The following is an 11,548-nucleotide window of genomic DNA, read 5'->3' on the forward strand; positions in this document are numbered from 1 at the left end:
TAATTTAATGTCTGCATTTTATTTTTATAGCATCGATTGTCGGAAGGTCTGTGCCGTATATAAACGATGAGTCCAGCAATACAATCACCGGAACCGGAAATGGGACTAGATTGGGACCGGGATCAGGTCAGTATGTTGAGGATAACAGCAAACATATTCTAATTTCAAGTGATAGTGAAACGTAAATAAGATAGGTAGAACTGTTATTCGTTACCCCATCGATGAAATAATATTGGTAGAGCTGTTATTCTTTACCCCCTCGATGATTTAACCTCTCGATGTAATAAGATAGGAAGATATGTTATGGTAAAACCCCTCGATGTAATAAGATAGGTAGAACTCTAAAGCTTAATCTTTCGATGTAATAAGATAGGTAGGACTGATATGCTTTACCACCTTAATCTAAACTTCATTGCATGAGACAAATCAAACGATAGAAACTACAGGAGCAAGACTTGTAGTCTAACTTTATCCAACATCCTGTTGGACGGCATACATATCAAGGACAAATAAATAAAACGCTTCTAAACAACACGCATCAATAAAACAAAACTACCACCATTAGTAATTGCTGGGGCAACTGTCTTTTAACGGTGAATAAGAAATAAGTAAGACCTCACTGGGGGAGAGGAGTGGGCGCAGATGAGACAATGAAATCTGGAAAATAACTCTGCGATCCAAATATATAACAAAAACCATAATTACCTACAAATATGTAGCATTTAGTGTGTTGCACGTGCCCTTTTCGTCACTGGTAAGTGTTGTTGTAATCGGTCAGTGGAATATAAGAAAAATCTCATTGGAATTAAATTTAACAATTCTTATTATTATTTCTCTCGCTCGCCCCATTATTTTTTGGAAAAAAATCCGATGAACAAGTTATCAATTTGGTGAGGCCTAATAAACGCTTATCGTCTGTTCTTATTATAGTAAGTTTATCGTTTTGCATCTCCTCATTGAGTAAATGATTCGGATTTAAATAAAATCAAGCTCTAAAAAGAAAACTAAGAGGTTTATAAGTTTGGACCAATCGGCATCGTTCATTTTCAAACGAATACCTTATGCAGAACAAGATCATTGTCCCTGCAGCACAATCACACCATGTGGTGCTGATTTTCCTTGAAAATCTTTGGCATAATTAGCCGAATATTAAGAAACATAGTTTGTTTATAAACTAAGAATCCATTTAGCAATTAGACAGATTTCATAATTTTAGTGAAATAGGGAGACTAGACTGAGGATGTTATTTTTTAAAGGAATCAGAAAGATATTTACTTTCAGTTTTAATATGGAATTTTCGAATAAAACACAACACATTTCTGACCTTGTTTTTGTTTAATTTAAAATATGAGTGTTTGTAAATGATATGATTACTCTCCAGTTTTCGAATTCATTCCTATCAGCTATGGTGCATGTGCCAATGGCATACATAACATTAAGTTTGAAAAATAATAAAACAGCGGAACAAAGCGATAAAAAAGTAGTTCCTGTAAAACAACAGTTTTAACTACTGGAATATGACCAATCAAAGCGATTTTTGTTTGAATGAATTAAATGCTTGCATTTCATAGCATCGACTTCCGGTGGATCTGTGACGTACACGAATGGCGGCTCCAGCGGAGCAATAACCGGAACTGGGTTTGTCAGTGGAACGTCATGGAGCTCAGGTTAGTGTGTTAAGTGGTTAAGAAAGAAAGAACCAAGTCATATTGACCACAAACGATGATAGGCTATTGTGGTTTAAGCTTATATTTGAAACTGCATAACCTGAGAAAAATTATGTACGTGTGTTGCAACTTATGATATTTGGTCACATAAACAGCTGCTTCAGAGTCTTTTGGCGTTGTTTTCATTGCGATTCAACATGTCTATTGTCCATTTTCATTTTTCCACGCCCAAATCGTAGCGTTTAAAATATCTTACAGAAAGATAACATACGTGCTAAAAATAGTCCTGGTTAGCCGATGTTCACAAAAGTCAACGACACAGGCGATGCAAAGTTGACAGAAGCCGAATCTTAGGAAGAACGAAATAATCTTAAGTTTAAAACATAACAGTTTCAGTTTGATTTATACTGTTTATTGGCAGCAATGGAAAATTGGTGGTGTTCATATAAAATCCCAGTAGAAGACAAAAATGGCACGCCTTCAGATATAAATATTTCAATTAGGCGGCCACTATGTTTTTGAACCCTGACGCGACTCATATAGTTAGCCCCGCCTATGTTCCCTACTGGATGATATTGATACGTAACGTCTAAGGGCAACAATGCCAACGAACACTACCGTCGGTTGAAGCGGTATTCCATTTTGCATAAGTGCGTTCATAATGTGCAGGTGCATTTTATCAGAACTATCCATATGGGTCAGGTAATTGTATTCAGGAAAACAGAACAGTATTATCAAGATGAGCCTGGTTATAATTAATCTACAAATTAGTGCCCAATTTGGACAAATCAATCCTAGAAGAAAATAAGACAATCAGGCTATCAAGTGTACCGGTAAACATGTCAAACGGGTCAGATAATCAGGAGTCGAAAGAATAGTGCTCAATTTGGACAGGTTATCAAGAGTACCTAAAGTGAGTGTGAAATGGATAACGTAATCAGTAATCAGAAATCTATCACGAAGGTTTCAAATGGGGCAGTAAAGCAGGAGTACAAAAATAGTGTCAAATAGGTCAAGTGTATTAGTTATCATACAAAATAGTGCATAATATGTACAGGAAATAAGGACTGCGCGAAATGTGTTATGATGGTCAAGTAATAAAAAATCTAACAAACCAGTGCCCAATTTAGAAACGTAATCGGGAGTACAAAAAAGTAGTTTCATATTGGTAATGTAAGGAGTGTCAAACTGACTTATTTTCAGAAGTATAACAGCATAGAGCCCAATCTAGACAGGTAATCAGGAGTACAGTAAAAGAGTGTTAAATGATTCAGGAATCAAGAGAAGACAAAAAGAGACCTCACTGGTCATAATTATATGCATGGGTTACTGGAAAAGCGACAATAGAATTAGGCAAAACAGGAAATTAACAAATCAATGCCCCTTTTTTATTAAATCAGAAGTACAGAAAGAGGTCAAATAAATCAGTTAACTAACGAAATAGGGATCAATCTGGATATGAAGTCTCTAGTGCAAAAGAGAAGCTTCGCTTCACAAAGATCAGGTGACCAGGAGTTTAACAAAAAATATTTAGATGAATGTCAACATAAATCAGTACGAACTAGTGACCAATCGAAACATATAATAATGAAAACATAAGCAAACATCTGCATCGGTAAAGATATCGAAGTAGTTCTAGATATGAAGTAATAAAATGTCCCAAATCTGTCAGGTAAACACCAACTTGTGTCGGCAATGTAATCATGGGTATTTGAATTAAACAATTCATACCAGTATCGACAGGCTCTTAATTTTGCCAACAAATGTTAGTTACACATTAATAGTGAATGAGTGTAAGCTTATCTTTCGAAGTGTTTGTTAAACAAATGCTGTCAGCTACTGTTATATGTCTTGAAACATATTATTTCAATGACTTATTATCTGTTTACACCAGTTGCCATTTGTTGTTAACATGGACTTTGAATGAGAATCCTTTTAGAAGAAGCATCATACCTGCGGTTGATGCTGTTGAGGTTGCAGGTGACCATACCGCCAAGGCTGTATAAGGAATCTACAAATTAGTGTTCAACATGGACATGTCAACCCAAGAGGGTAATAAGACAGGTCATCAAGTGTACAGATAAACATGTGACCGGATCAGGTAATCAGGAATCGAAAGAATAGTGTTGAATGAATACAACAATCCCGAGTTTCAGTCTCAACTAGTGTTTCAAATAGATCCATAGCTTTCATTCAAATTTCCTGAGGGATTTTGCTTATGCTTTATACATTTCATATCAAACTAGAGCTGTTGCAGTTATTGGGAGTAATATTAAATTAAACATAGCAAAAGCTCGTGTTGGACGCCTTAACACATACCGCTTTGATCACAGTCAACACCCGCCCATCCCTGGTCACAGACACACCAGTAAAGAACATTAACGCCTGAATAACATACCCCGTGCAGGCAGGAACTCGGGCTGCAGGGGTCTGAAAATAAAGTGTTTGAATTAGTCAGGTAGATAGGGTTGTGAAAAACATTTTGGTCGTAATAAGTCTGGTATATCATTATAGTGGATACATAATGTATGAATCAGTGACAGAGGTAAGTTTGGTGTGGAATTAGTGTGTCAAAAGTAGTCCGGTAGCAATGAGCTGGATACATGGTGTCTGAATAATGGGTTTTGGAACAAAGAGGCGAAAAAGGGTCTTAACATAGTGTTTGAATAGACCAGGTAATCAGAGAGTCTGAACCAGTCGGGTACTCTGGGGTGTTAAACACAGTGGGGCAATTAAGGTCTGAAAACAGAGTGTCTGAAACAGTTGGGTAATCAGGAATGTATTGTTATTTTAAATACATTTTATTCATCGTATAATTATATCAAGCATCATATTATAAACATAATCTAATGAACAGGATTGAAACATATGTCCAAATATTTCGATGAATTGACCTTTCGACAGGATTTGATTGACAGGTCCTATCAGCCAATCAGAATGTAGGGCTGATAAGCCGTGTTGCTATCCGCCATTTTGTCCGTCAAACTGACCAGAGTCCGTCATATACATGCGCTGGCAATTCCTCGCCTTTTTAAGTATTATGGTAAGAAGGTGTTATCATGGCACTTGTAATTCGGATACAAGGTAGCCAGGCCAACTAAAGATGGCTTCCAATTCGTTCCGTATTCGAAACCAGCGAGTTATTTAGAAAAATGCTAGTGCTGTATCAGACTCTGTGGAAGACCTCATCAACAGCTGAACTTGGAAATTTTGAAAGATCGTTCAAAGGCGAAACATCTATACGTCTGTACAAAAGTATTTTTTTGAACAAAACTACTTATTTCAATCCGCTCATTAATACTGAAATTGTCCGTGCATGACCTAAATAAGTGTTACTATTTTTAAACTATAAACATCGTACATTTATGCTTTGGCTTGTGTTGTCAAATCGGCATTAATGGCAATTTAATATCAGGTTCAACATGGACACGATAAATTTCATTCAAGATAGAGGTAATTTTGTTGATACCGTTATGTAGTTTTTATAAACTGCTTTGCTTTCAAAGTGAATCAGGAAATATCGTACAACTAAATTTTTGTCCGAACCATCGCATGCTTCCGAATTTCATCTACTCGTATGGTTCCTATGTAAACAATGGCTTTTGTAGCTGTCATTCCGACACATTTCATAGTTTCTTATTTTCATATCAGCACTTTGTCGACGGGAAATCCAATCAAGAAAACCCTGACCCTCAAGCAGCTACTGTATTTGACCAGCTCACACCAGCTAGGCCTCCTCCAAAACTCAGATAAATATTTGAGCCACCAAAAAAAAAAAAAACGAGAACAGATCGGTCTGAATCGTTAAGGTATTATTTTCTGTATAAAACAATTTATTTCACTGTACATTTAAATCAGTTATTATGTTCATTAGAACTTGATTCTGCCAAACATATGCTGTAAAGACTTAGACTTATTATGAATAAAGAACAAGTCAAACATGTACATATTTTCATTGTTATTCTTATATTTTGGGCCATTTACGTAAATCTACAATATTTAATGATAGTTCATCCAATGTTCAGAGTCCGGATCACATGCACACTCGATTAACAGTATTCTTAAAGTTGCACTCTCACAGAATTCTAGTTTGACACTTTTTGTCTCAAAATCGGCTTATTTTGGCATTCTTTGAATTAAGACCTAATATATAAATCACAAAGCAAACTTCTCCGAGCCAAAATATGATAAATGCAATCGAATCCTGTGTAAGTTGTCAAAGTGATCAATCTGTGAAAGTGCAGCTTTAACAGTGAAAAATAACTTCTGCTAATGCTATATATTTTAAAATATATTTGCCCTTGCAATAAAGAGATATTCACCTACAATATCATACATAAACACCAAAGAAATATCAAAGTTTAAGTAATGTTTGCAAAAGAACAATGTATTTAATAAATCTGATATTAAATATGCAACAACTGGTGTTATACTCCAGAACTGAAGCTAACATCATAGAGGTACATCCTTCCAAGAATCCATCAAAACAACATGCTGAACAACTTCAAGAACTCTCTTCAAAAGACCACACTTTCCTGAAATAAATAAAAGATGCCAATATTAAAATAAATCAGTTACATGTATTGTTAAATATTTTAATACTAGCTGTAAATGCTACTGCCTTTGATGTTTGCTTTCTACATGTATATCATAATGAAATATTGACAAGATAATAGCTAATGTTTTGTGGTTGTTGTTTTTCTCTTGACAAAGTCCATTACTTTGGTACAGCAAAGTAAAACTAAATGTTATAAAAAGCTTTAAAATAGGTCCTACCGATTATTTGTAAAACTTGTCATCACTGGTTTTCTCTTGCGGTTGACATTGCCTGGACTGGCAAATATCATGTGTGTGTGTGTGGGGGGGGGGGGGGGTCCGGTCTTATGCTAGGTCCCCTGTGGCGGTAGGCTTGTTGAAGACAATAATAAGGGGACTTCCTTATCTCCATCAATCAGAATACTTTAATGGTGTCAACGGTAAATAGCAGGAGACCCTCCACCAGCCTTAACCGGTAAATGGGGGGAGGGTAGTGTGTGTGGGTTAGAACCAGCTGCCCGGTCAGGTTAGTTGGTTAGAACGCCGGGCTAGTGTTCTGGTGGTTGTGAGTTCGAGCCCCACACCGGGGCCACTTTTCCTCCCAGGTCTACTTTTACAGCCAGAGTGTGTGAACATGTTCCACAATTTCTGTAAGAACAAAAATCAAAGCATGTGAATGTTTGAGCAATGCAAAAGTTACAGATTGGTATCACCCACGATTGTCACTTGTCAACTATTACATTATTATTCATAAGGGGGAGTGTTCAATCGCTTAGAACTGAAACTTTCTATGCATAACCCCAATAAACCATTTCTGCTCATACTGTAGAGTACAAGGTTATACTGTATAGCTGGCATGTAACTGTTATTTAATGTCACTTCCGGGTTCCCCATTCGGGCCATTTATGATTCACTCATATTGTGCGATGATTTTATCTTTGTTTCAACAATACTGTAAGAAGGACCGGTGTTATTAAAAGTTAAACTTACCCTGTTTGCATTTACATTATGCGTCACACACACGCTTTTCCTTTGTATCGATGTCAATGTTGACAACATGGCGGCTATCCGATTTTCTCTGACTTGGATAGATTTCACCCCGTAAATGTTAGATATCGTCATTTTCTAAAGATATATCGAGCCTTCCGATGTAGCAGCGAGTTACAAATTCCTTTGACTTCAATTTTTTTCGCATTGTAATGTGACATTTATGATAATTTGTCAGGAATATCGGAAAGCGAAACGACGCGAGACGCCATTACTTCCTCGTTTGTTTGACGGACATAGACAGAGTTCGCTCCCTTGATATCAGGGGGCGTGGCTTAGAAGCCGCTGTCGTAAGGTCAATTAAGGATCTGCCAAACTGGAGGGAAGATCTCGTCTTTTCAAGGTGTATACAAAACGGTCGGATAATGAGGATCAAACAAGAAAGCCCAAATTGTTTCTACGCTGCCAATTTGGTTAGAAGAGGTATGAAATATAGTGTAGAAAATCGCAGTGTAATCAGATTGGCAAGGGCTTGAACACATAAGAAAGGTTATCCGAGGTGTCACAGAATACTGCATAATTCCGTTCATAATCTGCAATTTCATTTGATCAGGACTATCCACATGTATTTATGAATCAAACAAATCTGTGTCTCATGTGGACAGGTTAACAGATTTAGAAAAATGATTGAAAGATCGGTCAGGTATTTAGGAATCTTACAATTTGAAAAGTGTTATATGGGTAATGTAAGGAGTGTCAAACTGACCCGTAATATATGTTAATTAAAAAAGTAATAGCGGTATCAACAGACTCTTTATTTCGCCAACAAAGTTAGTTACACGTCAACAGTGAATTAGTGAAAGCTTATATTTCGAAGTGCTAGTTCAAAAATGCTGTCAGTTACTGTTATATTTCTTCAAACTGATTATTTCGATGACTATTTATCTGAACACACAAGTTGTCATGCGTTGTCTCCTTTGAAGGAGAATTATTTTAGAAGAAAAAATCATACCTGCGCTTGATGCTGTAGTGATGATAGACGACAATACCGCCAAGGCTGTATAGAGAATATCAGAAAAGGAGGCACTTCCTATAGCCATTCTCACGGGAACCATAATTACCACACTATTTAGCTAATTTGAGGTTTTGGTGATATTGACCTGAGATTTATCTTGCCATGTACTTTCTGTATTTAAATACATTACGCAATTTGAACCTAGCACATTACAAAATTTAACGACAATTGCTCCTGAATTGCTTCCCGTTGGTGGTGTGCAGTGCCGAAAGTAGATAAGGTTCAAGTTAACTTGGGAATCACTCTTTATTTTGCTCGTTTAAAACATAAGCCACTACGAGATAAAGCCTTTCTGTAAATGTCAATATATCTAACTGTCTTAGAATACAAAGTCATAAGCTGGCACATTGTCAACTCAAACTCTGACGCAGGGAGTGTGTATCGGACGAGTGGAAGTATGCTTACCTTTAATCACCCGCTTAAGTTGAATTTGAATGATTACGCCTAGAACTTAATGATTGCATAGGCAGAAAATTTAGGCTGTGTTCTAATAATACATAAACATAAGGTCTCCACATAAACAACAATAGCCGCTGTACAGTGAAAATATATAATATTTTTTGTAGCCAACCAAATCTGGGTGAAAATTTGTACGAAAAAAAGTTCTATTTATTTAATGGCTGGAGGAAATGTAAAATCAAATACAATTGTTACAATATTTTCAACATTAATGTCTTTCGAACATATGTATACTTAACATGTTATCATTAGGGTAAAAAACAACTTTTTAAGAGATCTACATTCATGTTTTTCTTCTATTTTTATCGCGCCGATTTAATGCATGGCATCATTTTGTTCTTGTTACACCAGCTATATATGAAGAATATTGCATGCGGTTACATCTCTCCTGCGCCGAAGTTATATCACAGTGTATATTATGCAAAGAGGCGCAGAGATGACGCCATTATTTCATGTTGTTGTTTTTTCAAATTGTAGTTGAGGGTGTTTCATTGGTGATTGAACAAAAACAAACACGACTTTTCAATTTAATGTTCAGCAAACTGATGAGTGGTTTTATTACTTCGTGATACGAATCTCGATTATAAAATAGTTTTTTAAACGGTACCTGAATTTCCTGCTCCGTATATATTTTGATATTATCCATTAGTATGGCTGGCCCTTTCAGGCATTTAGGTTTGGTTCTGAGCATTTAAGATTCATCATTGATTATTATTTTTACATTATATTACTTATACATGTACGCAAGGTATACAGTGACAAAGTGTTCTATTATATGCATGGTTATGATGATAACTTCGTTAGTCAAACATTCTTCAATTTATATTTAAATTTCAAGGGTATCATAAATGTCTTCCTTTTAATCAGATCAACGAATGATCATAAATAAAAGGATCTGCGTAATAAACCATTTCACTTTCAAACATAATCGAACTATGTTAATTTGATTTTGTCGCTTGGATAAATCATATCCTGGTGTTATCTACGGTACAAAAATGGCTTTGTTATGGCATATTATGTTTAAGAATAGAGCGTTCGATGTGTTAAAGCAATCATGGTATGAAGGGATAGGCAAAAGTAGTACTTCATGCACATATAAGCTCATTGAGGAACATTTTGAAATTGAACTTTTCCTAGATTGTTTTCAAAAGAAACTAAGAATGTCTTTGTCTAAGCTAAGATTGTCATCTCATAAACTGAATATAGAAACCGGCCGATATGGCCGAAATAGAATAGATAGAGTTATGTACTGTTTGTAACTCTAGTGATTTAGAATGTGAATATCATTTCATCATAATATGTCCTGTATATAATGACCTCAGAAAAAAATGATTAAAAGATATTATATTAGAAACGCAAGTATGTGTCACGGTACCGATACCTACACATGTGGTGAGGAGGTGTGTAAGCGGTCCAGTAGCTCAGTCGGTAGAACACTCGCCCTGATAGCGAGGGGTCCCGGGTTCGAGCCCCGGTCTGGCTGCACACTTTTCTCACCCTGTGACATATGTAAAGTTTATCGAACTAATGTTCTCAAAAAAAATAAGCATGCTAAATAGATAAGGTAAATTTAAAAATCAAGCATTGATGTTAAGCAATTCTTTAATAAGTAACATCGTTTAGATCTTTAAGTATTATGACGATTGTAAATATCCCCCCATAATACTTCATTACTATATTTAGTATATATATCACAGTTTGATTTTGATATGTATCTTTCCCTTTTTTATACCTTATTTTTTGTTCTTTAATTTAACTCAGTTAAAATATTCTCCTTTCTTTGTATTTAGGCCATTTCATCAGGCACTTACCGTAAATTATGTAGTAATGACAACTTGACTTTGTATCTGAATTAAAGAATGTTATACTAAATTTTCGAAACTGGTTTATATCTTCGATGGTCTAGCTGACCTTTCCATGGCCGAAACTTCAATAAATATTTTTTATTGATCTGTGTGAAGATGATGTGTTATGAACTGCATGTGCCTTGACTGTTTATCCTTTTGTCATTTTGTGTTTGATCCTTAAGTGCTACTAAACAGATTGATTGCATGCTTTATTGTCCCTGGAATTGTATTGGCAATCTGATAAAAAATGATGTTTAAGTCTTCCATACAGCTTAAAAATAATTTAGATTTCGCAACTTTATTGGACTGTATGATGACTTTGATACACTTGTGAAGTAGACTATTGATACACCAATTTAACTCATTATTTCATTGAACATTCTTAGCATATTTTGATAACGACATTAATGGCATTGGATTCTAATTCGTCAAGTATGACATGTTTAACTTGAACATGAGCGAGAATCCATTATAGATTACGCATTGTAGTGTATATGTTTTTGTCTTTCTGTTTCACCTGAAATCGGACACGACATTACCAAATTTGATAACATGCTAGCCCCCTCCCCACTTACCGCTACACTCAAAATATAAAATTAAAAAAGCAGCATGGAAAGTGTATGTGTGTCATTTACTTACATTCATCATACTTAACCCTTCTATTTTGTTGATATCGTATGTCATTATTTTTGCTAAATATCTCTCTATATATATTATATGCACATTACCATAATCCACCTTACTTTTGTTGACAAGTTTATAGATTTGACATGTTTCTTGTGTTCACCATTTATATTGTTACAATGCTATTTCTTTGTTTATAATGATTTTTTCAGCCTATGGCCTTCATCAAAAAGGCATCTGAATTCGAACTGTTCTAAACTACCGGCTTACCCGGTTCCAAATTGGATACGCTATTTATCTTATCGACGTCAACTTAGTATGAATTTTTAATTCATGTAGACTAAAGTGTCTCA

The 11,548-nt window shown here is 35.5% G+C and overlaps 2 long non-coding RNA genes across 2 annotated transcripts; one reads left to right on the forward strand and one right to left on the reverse strand.

Moving 5' to 3' along the window:
• Positions 1–5,031: 5,031 nt before the first annotated feature.
• Positions 5,032–6,352, forward strand: LOC128224885 (uncharacterized). The gene is made up of 3 exons (XR_008259567.1): positions 5,032–5,120; positions 5,319–5,476; positions 6,106–6,352. It is a non-coding gene; the product is annotated as an uncharacterized LOC128224885 (long non-coding RNA).
• LOC128224884 (uncharacterized) lies at positions 6,068–7,454 on the reverse strand. The gene is made up of 3 exons (XR_008259566.1): positions 7,194–7,454; positions 6,444–6,851; positions 6,068–6,202 (listed from the first exon to the last, which is right to left on the reverse strand). It is a non-coding gene; the product is annotated as an uncharacterized LOC128224884 (long non-coding RNA).
• Between the last annotated feature and the right edge of the window lie 4,094 nt (positions 7,455–11,548).

Source organism: Mya arenaria, chromosome 17, assembly GCF_026914265.1.
Source record: "Mya arenaria isolate MELC-2E11 chromosome 17, ASM2691426v1".
NCBI lineage: Eukaryota > Metazoa > Mollusca > Bivalvia > Myida > Myidae > Mya > Mya arenaria.